Source organism: Dama dama, chromosome 1, assembly GCF_033118175.1.
Source record: "Dama dama isolate Ldn47 chromosome 1, ASM3311817v1, whole genome shotgun sequence".
NCBI lineage: Eukaryota > Metazoa > Chordata > Mammalia > Artiodactyla > Cervidae > Dama > Dama dama.
Window position 1 is genome coordinate 46,436,743 of NC_083681.1, and position 13,196 is coordinate 46,449,938.

At 40.0% G+C, this 13,196-nt stretch overlaps 1 long non-coding RNA gene across 2 annotated transcripts in view; it reads right to left on the reverse strand.

Annotated features, from left to right (window-relative positions):
- LOC133060682 (uncharacterized) overlaps positions 1 to 13,196 on the reverse strand; it is a 175,973-nt gene that overhangs the window by 88,530 nt on the left and 74,247 nt on the right. For both annotated transcript variants that reach the window (XR_009693810.1, XR_009693805.1), the window contains exon 2: positions 7,322 to 7,423. This is a non-coding gene — a long non-coding RNA (uncharacterized LOC133060682). The remainder of the gene's footprint in view (positions 1 to 7,321; positions 7,424 to 13,196) is intronic.

Below are 13,196 nucleotides of genomic sequence, written 5' to 3' on the forward strand. Positions count from 1 at the left end.
TCCAGTATTCTTGCCTGGAAAATTCCATGGACAGAGGAGCCTGATGGGCCACAGTCAATGAGGCCACAAAGAGTTGGACATGACTGAGCACCAGCACATGGTTTAAAAAAGATGGAAATTTGCAGTCAGAAGATTTTCACTTCAGTCTCTAAGTGAATGAAGTGAATTGTGGACTATTACGGACTAATTATTTCTGTCATCCCTAAATCCATAGGGATTTAGGACAGACTTATATGTCTTCATTTGGAGGAGATATCAAGATTGAAGGCAAAAGGAGAAGAGGGCAGCAGAGGATGAGATGGTTAGATAGCATCACTGAGTTTGAGCAAACTCCAGGAAACAGCAATAATGTTAATAATATAGAGGCTGGGGCTATCTGCTTATGATCACTAGTGTCCTCTACTCCTGAATAAGATGCTGAATTTCTCCAAGGTCCACGGGATACAGATTGGATCCTCTGCCCAACAGAGTTTCCTCACCCCTCCCACCACTCATCTCTCCCAAGGCTCACCCACGCCCACCCCTCCCACACCCCACCCACCCTGACTCTCCACGCCTCCCATGCCCCACCCTACCCCAAACCTTGCTCACACCCCACCCCTCCCACCCCTCCCACACCCCACCCCTCCTACCATCCACTTCAGCAGAGACAACTGGAAATATACTGCCAGATGCAGGAATGAGGGGCAAGTCAAAGAGGTTACTCTGGGGTATCAGCAAAACAGGTCAGCAAACAGTACACTATCAGGTCATTAAGTGTATGGCGGCATTCTGAAGACTCCACAAAAGCACAGCCATAAGAAGCAGCTATTGTATATTCAACAATTAAAAGAAAAATCACATATAGCACCACAGCTACTCTTCAGCTCTCATCCCTCAAACCAAATAGTGAGAGTAGGAGGAGGAAAGGAAGTAAAGAAATGAGAAAAAGAAAACAGGCCATAACACACTTTAGTTCAGTTTACTCCCTCCTAGTCTATGAAATTGTATATCAGGCCTGAACTTGATGGAGGTGGTGAAAGGTGGTCAAAGAGCCAGCTTAGGATTTAATGAGAGACGGAAGTTTTGATAGTAGATAGGACTGAACTTTTTAATGCCTAAGACTGTAGATATTCTAATACCAAAAGTGACTAGAAAAGTCACTTTCTCAAGAATATTTCCAGGAATGGGGGCAGGGAGAACCAAAATAACATGGCGGCAGGCAGAGAATAGGGATAAATAAAGGAATATTCCAATTATACACCACTGAGTCCAGCTCATTCAATGAACAGGTTACACACAGATGAAGAAAAATGAGGAAGAGGGGCAAGAGGAGAAATAAACTGGCAACACAGATGAGTCTCTTCTGGAAAATGAAGGGGCTGCTTCCAGGAGATGTTTTCAATTACTTCTCATTATTAACTAGTACAATATTGTGATAAAATAGTAAAGATATATCCAGTCTTTGTCCAGGTTTCTGGAGCACAGCTCCTAGAATTCTTGGAACGTCATGAGTTACAGGGATGAGAGGAGCCTCTTTTGTGACTCCTAAAAAGTCCCTGTCGAGAATACTTGAGTTTCTGTTAATGAGGTGACTCTATATGAGCCCCGTAGATGGTTTCAGGATGGAGGTTGCCTGCCAAAGAAACCATGTGATTAGAGGGTTGGAACTTTTAGCTCCAAATCCCCTCACACCTCCAGGAGGGAAAAGGGATAGAGACTGAGTTAATCCGGAGTTGCCAATGATGTAATCATGCTTATGTCATGGAACCTCCATAAAACCGTAAAGGAAAGGGTTTGGAGAGCTTCTAGGGTGGTGAACACTCCCACATGCAGAAAGGTGGTGTACCCCAACCTCCACAGTCACAGAAGCCCTTCTAATCAGGACACATTCCACCCCTCATCTTATGAGACTGTTAATCAGGTTCTTCATTTATATATTTTCTAACATCCTTTATAAGGACACATACCTATATATCCTATATATACTTAGCTGTAAATAAGAAAAGTCCCTGATTTCCATGTATTATCATAGCAAATCATCGAACTAGAAGAGAGGGTCATGGGAATCACAAATTTTAAGACAAACCAGATAAATTGTGGGTAACTAGGGACCCAATATTTACAATTGCTCTCTGGAGTGGGAGGGCAGTCTTATGGGGTGGAGCCCTTAACCAGTGAGGTCTGAACTAACTCCAGGTAGTTAGTGTAAGAACTGAATTAAATTGCAGGACACCCAGTTGGTACTGAAAAGAATTAAAGAACTGTTTGGTAGGGAAAACCCACATTTTTAGTGTTAGAAGTGTTCTATGGTCGGGAATAAATCTTAGTAATTATAACTAGACTTACATTGAAGAAAGTAGGGAAAACCACTAAGCAATTCAGGTAAGACCTAAATCAAATCCCTTACAATTATACAGTGGAAGTGACAAATAGATTCAAGGGATTAGATCTGATGAATAGTGCCCCAAGAACTATGGATGGAGGTTTGTAACACTGTACACAAGGCAGTGATCAAGACCAGCCCCAAGAAAAAGAAATGCAAAAGAGCAAAACGGTTGTCTGAGGAGGCCTTTCAAATAGCTGAGAAAAGAAGGGCAGCTAAAGGGAAAGGAGAAAAGGAAAGATAAATCCATCTGAATGCAGAGTTTCAAAGAATAACAAGAAGAGATGAGAAAGCCTTCCTCAGTGATCAATGCAAAGAAATAGAGGAAAACAATAGAATGGGAAAGACTAGAGATTGCTTTAAGAAAATTAGAGACTCTAAGGGAACATTTCATGCAAAGATGGGCACAACATAGGACAGAAATGGTAGGGACCTAACAGAAGTAGAAGATAGGAAGAAGAGGTGGCAAGAATACACAGAAGTACTAGACATAAAAGACCTTAATGACCCAGATGACCACGATGGTGTGATCACGCACCTAGAACCAGACATCCTGGAGTGCTAAGTCAAGCAGACCTTAGAACAAAGCTAGTGGAGGTGACGGAATTTCAGCTGAGCTCTTTCAAACCATAAATGATGATGCTGTTAAAGTGCTGCACTCAGTGTGCCAGCAAATGTGGAAAACTCAGCAGTGGCCACAGGACTGGAACAGGTCAGTTTTCATTCCAATCCCAAAGAAAGGCAATGCCAAAGAATGCTGAAACTACCGCACAATAGGACTCATCTCCCTCACTAGCAAAGAAATGCTCAAAATTCTCCAAGGTAGGCTTCAACAGTACATGAACCGACAACTTCCAGATGTTCACGATGGATTTAGAAAAGAAAGAGAAACCAGAGATCAAATTGTCAACATCTGCTGGATCATAGAAAAAGCAAGGGAATTCTAGAAAAACATCTACTTCTGCTTCATTGACTATGCTAAAGCCTTTAACTCTGTGGATCACAACAAACTGTGGAAAATTCTTAAAGAATTGGGAAAACCAAAGCACCTTACCTGCCTCCCAAGAAACCTGTATGCAGGTCAGGAAGCAATAGTTAGAACAGGACATGGAACAATGGACTGGTTCAAAATTGGTAAAGGAGTATGTCAAAGCTGTATATTGTCACCCTGCTTATTTCACTTATATGCAGGGTACATCATGTGAAATGATGGGCTGGATGAAGCACAAGCTGGAATCAAGATTGCTGGGAGCAATATCAATAACCTCAGAAAAGCCGATGACACCACCCTCATGACAGAAAGTGAAGAGGAACTAAAGAGCCTCTTGATGAAAGTGAAAGAGGAGAGTGAAAAAGTTGGCTTAAAACTCAACATTCAAAAACAGGAAGATCATGGCATTTGGCCCCAGCACTTCATGGCAAATAGATGTGGAAACAATGGAAACGGTGACAGACTTTATTTTCCTGGGCTCCGAAATCACTGTGGATGGTGACTGCAGCCATGAATTTAAAAGATGCTGGCTCCGTGGAAGAAAAGTTACGACAAACCTAAACAGCATAAAAAAAAAAAAAAAAAGGCAGAGACACTACTTTGCCAACAAAGGTCCTATAGTCAAAGCTATAGTTTTTCCAGTAGTCATGTATGGATGTGAGAAAGTGCAGACGTGAAAGTGAAGTCGTTCAGTCGTGTCCAACTCTTTGCCATCCCATGGACTGTAGCCCACCAGGCTTCTCTGTACATGGATGATCCAGGCAAGAGTACTGGAGTGGGTTGCCATTTTCTTCTCCAGGGGGTATTCCTTACCCAGGGATCGAACCCAGGTCTCCTGCATTGCAGGCAGACGCTTTACCCTACGAGCCACCAGGGAAGCCCAGTATTATGGATGTGAGACCTGAACCATTAAGAAGGCTGAGTGCCAAAGAATTGATGCTTTTGAACTGTGGTGTTGGAGAAGACTCTTGAGAGTCCCTTGGACTGCAAGGAGATCAAACCAGTCAATCCTAAAGGAAATCAATCCTCAGTATTCATTGGAAGGACTGATGCTGAAGCTCCAATTCTTTGACCACCTGTTGCGAAGAACGGACTCATTGGAAAAGACCATGATGCTGGGAAAGATTGAGGGCAGGAGGAGAAGAGGATGACAGAGGACAAGATGGTTGGATGGTATCATTGACTCAATGGACATGAGTTTGAGCAAGCTCTGGGAAATGGTGAAGGAGAGGGAAGTCTGCTGTGTGGCAGCCCATGGGACTGCAAAGAGTCGGACACACCCGAGTGATTGAACTAAAACAACAAAATCCATTTGAGATATCAAGAGCATTATTACCTCCATCTTATTTCTTTGCACATTTCTTTTGTAAAATATTCAAATCTCCCTCTTGAAAATGAATGCCTTTCACAGACTACGGAAAAGTCCTAATCATGCCATCTACATCCACATGCTCATCTCCAACTTTGTTGTGCCTGATAACTGCAAACCCTGTGCTCTTTTCCTTCACTTCGAGCCTCTAAGCCTTTCATGTTTAAGGAAGTCTGAAGATTAAAGGGAAACAGACTGGTAGAAACTGCCTGGTCACATCACATCATACTGGTCTTGAATTCTCAACATCTTTATTTATTTCAAAAATCCCCTTACCGTATGAGGAATGACACTTTGGAAGCTTGGTCATACATTCAGCACAATTTACAGAGCACCTATTATGGACAGTGTATTCTGACATTGTACCTTTCAGAGTACACTGTCTATGAACTACCACTATTAGTTTCCTATTGCTACTGTAACAAATTGCCACAGATTTGGTGACTTAAAACAACAGGTTATTTCTCTTATAGTTCTAGAGGTGATATGTCTAAAATTGGGTCTTATGGGGCTAAACACAAACTATTGGCAAAGCTGCATTCCTTTGGGAGGCTCTAAAGGAAAGTCTGTTTTCTTGCCTTTTCCAGCATCTAGAGGCTGCCCTCCTTCCTAGGCTCAGAATCTCCTTCCATCTTCAAAGCTGTCAGTGACCAGTCAAGTTGTCGCCATGCAACATCACTCTACCTCTGATCCCCACACCTCCCTCTCATAAGGACCCTTCTGATTACATTCGTCACAACCAGATAACCCATAATAATCTCTCAATCTCACTATTTTAGTCACATCTGAAAAGTTCTATTTGCCATGTAAAGCAATATATTCACAGGTTCTGGGGATTAGAAAAAGGATATCTTTTGGGGGAGGGTCCTTTATTTGTTATATCACACCTACTCATAGAATAAAAGAGAAATAACTCTTGGAGAGTCAGGGGGCTATAAAAGTTGTGATTTCTTTAAATCTATTTTTAACTGAAATACAAGAGTTATACTACCAAAACAAACAAACAAACAACAAAACTAATTACACATGAACAGCTCATAGAATTATTCCATAACAAAACACATCAATTTAACCACCATGGAGGAAAAGTTACAGAACATCACCCACCTCCTAGAACTGCCTTACTCACAACATGTCCTCTTCTAATAAGTATACCCTCTCTATTCCAAAGGTTCAACACTATAGATGAGTTCTGTATTTAAATAGGCAAATTGAATGATTCAGTGTAATTTTTTTGTGTCTGACTTTCATTCACTCAACAATGTTTATAAAATTTATCTGTTACTAAATGGAGCTACAGTTGGGTTTTTCATCATTGCATAATATTCCATTATATATCACAATTCATTTATCCATTATACTACCACAAACATTTGAATTTTCTTCAGCTTGTGCTTATTTCAATACTGCTGCTCTAAGAATTCTTGCACATGTCTTTTGTTGCATTTACTCACACATTTCCATTAGGTATATACCTGGAGAATAATTTTTGGGTCATAGTTTATCTACATATCTAGATATCTCTTCAACCTTAGGAGAGAATACCAGCCAATTTTTAAAGAAGCTGTACAAATTTATAACCTTACTAACAACATATGAGTGTTTCCGTTGCTTCTCATGTTTATTAACACTATTATCACTCGTTTAAATTTTAGCCACTCTGGACTATGTAGTACTAATAACTCACTATAGTTTGCATTTCCCTGATGAGTGCTGAGACTGAACTTCCTTCACTCCTTGTGACTATTTGAATATTCACTTATATAAACTGCCTGCTCAAGTCTTTCATCCATATTCATTTTGTGGTGATTTTATAGTTCTTTCCATATTCTGCATGTAGGCACTTTATCAGATATATGTGTTGCATAATCACTTCTCTACCAAAAAGAAGTACATAAAATTGATATTTGAATGTCAATTGATTTCTTAGGGATCCAGCTCTTATTTCCAAGCTTGTAACTATCAGTTCACCCAATACAGGTGCCCCCTAAGCACATAAAGCAAATATTAACAGGCATAAAGGGAGAAATGAATAGTAATACAATAAAAGTACAGGCATTTAAAAGCCCATTTACAAAAAAAATACAAAAAAATAAAAAATAAAAACAAACAAACAAAAAAAGCCTATTTACATCCCTGGACAGATGATCCAGGCAGATAATCAATAAAGAAATACGGGCCTTAAACAATGCATTTGATCAGGTTGACTTTTTAGATATACAAAAAAAATATTTCATTCAAATAAAACAGAATACATATTCTTTTCAAGTGCCCAAGGAACATTCTCAACAATAAATCATATGCAACTCCACAAAACAAGTCTTAATATAATTAAGAAAACTAAAATTACATCAACTATCTTTTCTGACCACAACAGGAGAAAACAAGAATATAACCAAAGAAAAAAAACTTGAAAAACCATAAACTTGTGGTCTAAACAACATGCAGCTAAACAACAAATGGTTCCTTGAAGAAATCAAAGATAAAATTTAAAAAACAATCACAAGACAACTTAAAATGAAAACACAATGCTCCAAAACCTATGAGGCATAACAAAAGAAACTCTAACAGGCAGTGTATAGTAATATAAGCCTACCTAAGGAAAACTCCGGGAGTTGGTGATGGACAGGGAGGTCTGGCATGCTGCGATTCACGGGGTCGCAGAGTCGACACAACTGAGCAACTGAGCTGAACTGAACTGAAAGAAAACAAACAAACAAAACAGTCTCAAATAAACAAACTAACCTTATCCCTAGAGGAATGAGAATAAAAAGTACAAGCAAAACCTGAAGTTCACAGAAGAAAAATAATAAGCTTAGAGAAGAAATAATTGAAATAGAGACTGAAAAGCAAGTGAAAAGATCAATGAAACTAAGCTAGTTCTTTGATGAGATAAAATTGATAAACCTCTAGTGAAACACATCAAGGAAGAAAAAGAGAGACAAAATAAATGAAATCAGTAAAGAAAGAGAAGCTATTAATAATTGTGGTTTTGCATTGCTCAACTTTGCTGTTTTTAGATATTGGAATACATTCTTAAGTAAATGTGGTTATATTGCACATCATTTTAAAGCTCATTTCTCACTTTATGTTATTTTGCTAATGATATTACTTTCTGTGTATTTTTTATTTATTTTAGACTATGGAAATTATATTAGACAAAAAGCAAATTCTAGCAATTTTCTTATTCAAATTCAAAATGGGTTATAAAGCAGTGGAGACAACTTGCAATATCAACGCATTTGGCCGAGGAACTGCTAACAAATGTACAGTGCAGCAGTATTTCAAGAAGTTTTGCAAAGGAGACAAGAGACTTGAAGGTAAGGAGAGTAGTGGCTGGCCATTGGAAGTTGACAATGACCAGTTGAGAGCCATCATCAAAGCTGATCCTCTTACAACTACGCAGGAAGTTGCTAAAGAACTCAATATTGACCATTCTATGGTTGACTGGCATTTGAAGCAAATTGGAAAGGGGAAAAAGCTCAAAAAATGGGTGCCTTATAAGCTGACCAAAATCTTAAAAATCCATTGTTGTGAAGTGTCATCTTCTCTTATTCTACACAATAACAACAAACCATTTCTCAATCAGATTGTGATGTGCAATGACAAGTGGATTTTATACAACAACCAGTGATGACCAGCTCAGTGGTCAGACTGAGAAGAAGCTCCAAAGCACTTCCCAAAGCCAAACCTGTGCCAAAAAAAGGTCATGGTCACTGTTTGGTGGTCTGCTGCTGGTCTGATCCATGACAGCTTTCTGAATCCTAGTGAAACCATTAATAAATCTGAGAAATATGCTCAGCAAATTGACGAGATGCACCGAAAACCTGAAAACCTCAATGCCTGCAGCCAGCATTGGCCATTAGAAAGGGACCAATTCTTCTACAGACAATGCCCAACCGCAAGTCACATGCCAGCACTTCAACTGCTGAATGAATTGCACTACAAGGTTTTGCCTCATCCTCCATATTCACCTATGTGTGCTCAGTCGTGTCTCTTTGTGACCTCATGGACTTAGCCCACCTGTGGGCTGTCCATATGATTTTCCATGCAAAAATACTGAAGTGAGTTGCCATTTCCTACTCCAGGGGATCCTCCCAACCAAGGAATTGAACCTGCGTCTCTTGCATTGGCAGGCAGATTCTACACCACTGGACCATCTGAGAAGTCCAATATTCACCTGAACTCCTGCCAACTGACTATCACTTCTTCAAGCATCTCAACAACTTCTTGCAGAGATAAGACTTCCACAACCAGCAGAGACGGAAAAATCTTTCCAAGAGTTTGTCAAAACTTGAAGCATGCATTTTTATCCCACAGGAATAAATAAACTTATTTTTCTTTGGCAAAAACATGTTCATTGTAGTGGTTACTATTTTGAATAAAGATGTGTTTGAGCCTACTTACAATGGTTTAAAATTCACAATCTGAAACCACAATTATGTTGCACCAACCTAATAATATTGGAGAGTTTCCTAAAAGACTATTTATATTCCCTAAGAATTTATTTTATATGTGTATTTTTTCCCAGTGGCTCCCACCCACATCTCCTGCATTGCAGACAAGTCCTTTACCATCTGAGCCACCGTGGAAGCCCATAATATTGGGGAATTTCCTAAAGTTATTTATATTCCCTAAAAATTTATTTTATATAAACTTTTTCCCTTGTGGAAATATGACCACAATGGATAACTGGCAAGCTTAATGCCTTTTGAAGAATTCCCAGATTTTGTTATGACAGATTTTACTTTCTCCTTAGAACAAAGCCAGACATATTGCTTTGGCCTTTGATAGTACTAATTTGTAAAATTCATTTTGTCATCTTATCACATCCCACCCCTCTATGTCATCAGAGACCACTAGGTTGAGCTTCCTGTGTTATATAAAATAGCAGCTTCTATTTTACACTTGGTGATGTACGTATATCTGTGCTACTCTCTTAATTCACTTCTCCCTCTCCTTCCCCGCATGTGTCCACAAGTCCATTCTCTACATCTGCATCTTTATTTCTATCCTGCAAATAGCTTCATCAGGACAGTTTTTCTAAATTACATATATATATATGTGTGTGTTACTATATTTGCTTTTCTCTTTCGGACTTACTTCAGAAGGTGTGATACCTATACAAAATGGAATACTACTTGGCCAATTTTTTGCTTTTTAATCTGTGTACCTGCCTGTTGAAGTGATCTTCAGTCCTTACTGTACAGTTGTCTTTCCTGTTGGGATTTTTCTTTTCCTATGACTCTTACTTCTTTTCCGTTGAGAGAAGACCCTTCAGCATTTGTTTCAGGGTAGGTCTATTATTCTGGAATTACTTTAGTTTTGCTTGTCTAAATTCTTTATTTCTCCTAGTCTAAATGACAGTATTACTGGATAGAGTACCCTGGGTTGCAGGGTTTTCCCTTACACCACTTTGAATATATCATGCCATTTGCTTCTGGCCTGCAAAATTTCTCCAGAGAAATCAGATGGTAGCTTTAGAGAGGTTCCCTTGTATAAAACTTTTTCTCTTGCTGCCTTTAGAATTCTCTCTAATTGCTGCCATTATAATTATGATATACCTTGCTGTGGGTCTGTTTGGGTTTATCTTGTTTGGGACCCTCTGTGCTTCCTATACCTGAATATGTTTTCTTCTTCAGGTTTGGGTTGTTTTCAGGCATAATTTCTTCAAATACACTTTCCATTTTCTTCTCTCTCTTCTTCTTCTGGAACATCTATAATGTGAATGTTGGCACATTTAATGCTTTCTCAGAGATTTCATAGATTCCTTACATTTTTTTTAATTTGAATTTTTTTTCTGCTGTTCTGATTAGGTGATTTCCATTACTCTGTCTTCCAGATCATGTATGTGTTCTGAACCACTTAGTCTGCTATTCATTCCTTCTAGTGTTTTTTTTTTAATCTCAGATATTGAATTATCTATTTTTGATTGGGTCTTTTAATATAATTTAATTCCTTATTGAAATGATCAATATTTAGATCAATCATCTTCCCTTATTCAGTTAACATTTTCCTACCAATTTCTGAAATCTTTATCTGGTAAATTGTTTATTCATTTTGTTGTTGTTGTTGTTGTTTTCCTGGAGTTGTGTCTTCCTCTTTCATTTGAGAGTAGTTCTTCTGCTTTCTTATTTTTGCTTAATATTCTCTGCCTCTGTCAATTTAGGTGAAACAGTTACTGTGGTCCTGAAGGGGTATTCTTTTGTGGAAGAACTTCTATACATATTAAATATGTCCAATGCCTTTGTTGAGGAGCTGAATTTGACACGGACATCAGCCACCTTTCCTCAGCGTGCACTGGCAGCTATCACCTTGGTAGAGGAGGGACTAGATATGGTGGAGCTACAGCCTGCAGTCTTTCTGCAGGCTATAAGAACTTCCTCTCTGCCTCTAGGACTTCTCTCTACTCAGTGGCCATACCACCCTTTCAAGGGTGGGGTCTGATCCCAAGTTGCTGATGTGGAAGTGCTTAGGGCCTGTCGTGTTTGCTCTGTTCCCTTAAAGTTATGTTTTCTTTCTCCCTGTTCCAGAACTTTTGCCACAAAGGAAGGAAATGAGGAAGTAAGTGGGGTTTCTGGACCTACTGAGGTCCTATGCTCTGCCTTTGGAGGCATCAGTGTATCCATGCAGATACAGCCCATGGTTACCTTTTCCCCTGTCCTAGCTACCCCAGATCTAATGCCATGTGTAAAGTGTAGAGTAAGTGGATGGAGCGTTTGCTTGGAACGAGGATGCACAATGAGACAGTCATGAGAATCCTGGCAGCTGCACTGCAATCGGAAGCCTGGGCTGCTTGTGGGGCACTCCCTGAGTAAGGGCCAGCAATGGCTGACACCACCCACTTGTGCTCTGCCCTGGGAATGGGTGGCCTCTGCATTCCAAGGTTGAGTATTTTCCCTGGTCCTGGAAGCCCTAGGTTCTGTGCCACCCTGTGAAGTAAAATGCACGGGGCCAGGATGTTCACTCCAATTGGGGATGAGGAGTATGGTGAGGCAGCTGCTAGGGTGGATGTCTCTCTACCCTGAGAGAGGAATTGTTCATGAGTGGAACTGAGGTTTCTGTAGCCTTTTTATCTGTTCTTCAATGTTCTCCAAACAGCTAATGGGGCTTGCCCTCTATGCATAGGACCTCGAGACTAGGAGGGCAAGTCTGTGACTCAACCTCCTCATGACCCAGAGTGGATGCCCACCTGTGGGCTCTCCCTTTTCCTCTGAGTTCCATTCTAAGGGCACAGGTCCCAACACAATCACTTCTCTTCCCAACCTACCTGATAACATGAGATCTTTCTAAGAGCCTTGATTGTATAAGATTCCTTCAGCCAGTTTCACATTATGTTTTAGTGAGAATTATTCCACATGTACATGAATTTCTGATGTGTTCAATGGGAACAGTGAGCTCCACATCCTCTTACTCTGCCATCTTGATCTCTCCCAGAATACATTTCATGGTAGATCGAATAATTGCTTGAATTGGATATGTAAACAATAAACCAGGTTCAAAAATGATCCCCTAAAATTGTATCTCAAATGACATCAAATCCAAATCTCTATTTGACTAAACTAACAAAATCTTGGATCTGTTTCTCCCTCAAATATGATCCCAAGGCCCAGGAGTACCTTTAATGATTAACAATCTCTTCTAATGCTCTCAATATTCATTGGTGTTACCAGAATGCAAGTGAATCCCCTGCAGAGTCAGCAAAGTCCACAGTGGCTGCCATATTACTGGAAGCGTTTCCCTAAGTCCATCCCTACCACTACCCTGGTGTCTACTCTTTGAGTTAGTCTTCTGACTCAATTGCCCTTTGTCCTTTACCCAGCCATTCTGAAAATTCCTCAGGATCCTCCACAATGGGGGCCATCCTAAATCCCCATTCACTGCAAGTTCTCTACATTGACACTTCCAGATCCTTATTGGTGAATACTGATCCTGGATCCTAGAGTGCTCAATACCATCTATTATAGGAAATTACAGGCTTCCCTGGTGGCTCAGATGGTAAAGAATCCGCCTGCAATGTGGGGCACCTGGGTTCGATCCCTGTGTTAGGAATATCCCTTGGAGAAGGAAATGGCAACCCACTCTGGTATTCTTGCTTGGAGAACCCCCATGGACTGAGGAGCCTGGGGGCTACAGTTCATGGGGTCGCAAAGAGTTGGACACAATTTAGCACAGCACAGCACGATGTCCAGAAATGTCTAAGAGGTTTCCCCCTTGGCTTGGTGGGGGAAGCTTCCTTGTATTCCATCTTCTGTTTTACGTCCCCACAGGAGGCTGAGATGGAATTTACACGGGAGGGTCCTTTAACCAAGATTTAAATGGGAAGAAGGGATGGAAAGAATTAAATGTTTGAGTCCCTACTTCAGGTAACGCACTGATATTATCTCATTTGATTTACCCAATTTAAAGTGGTAAGAGGAAAGAAAAACTGAAAGATGAAATACAAGATCACAGAGTTAGAAAGTAGTGAG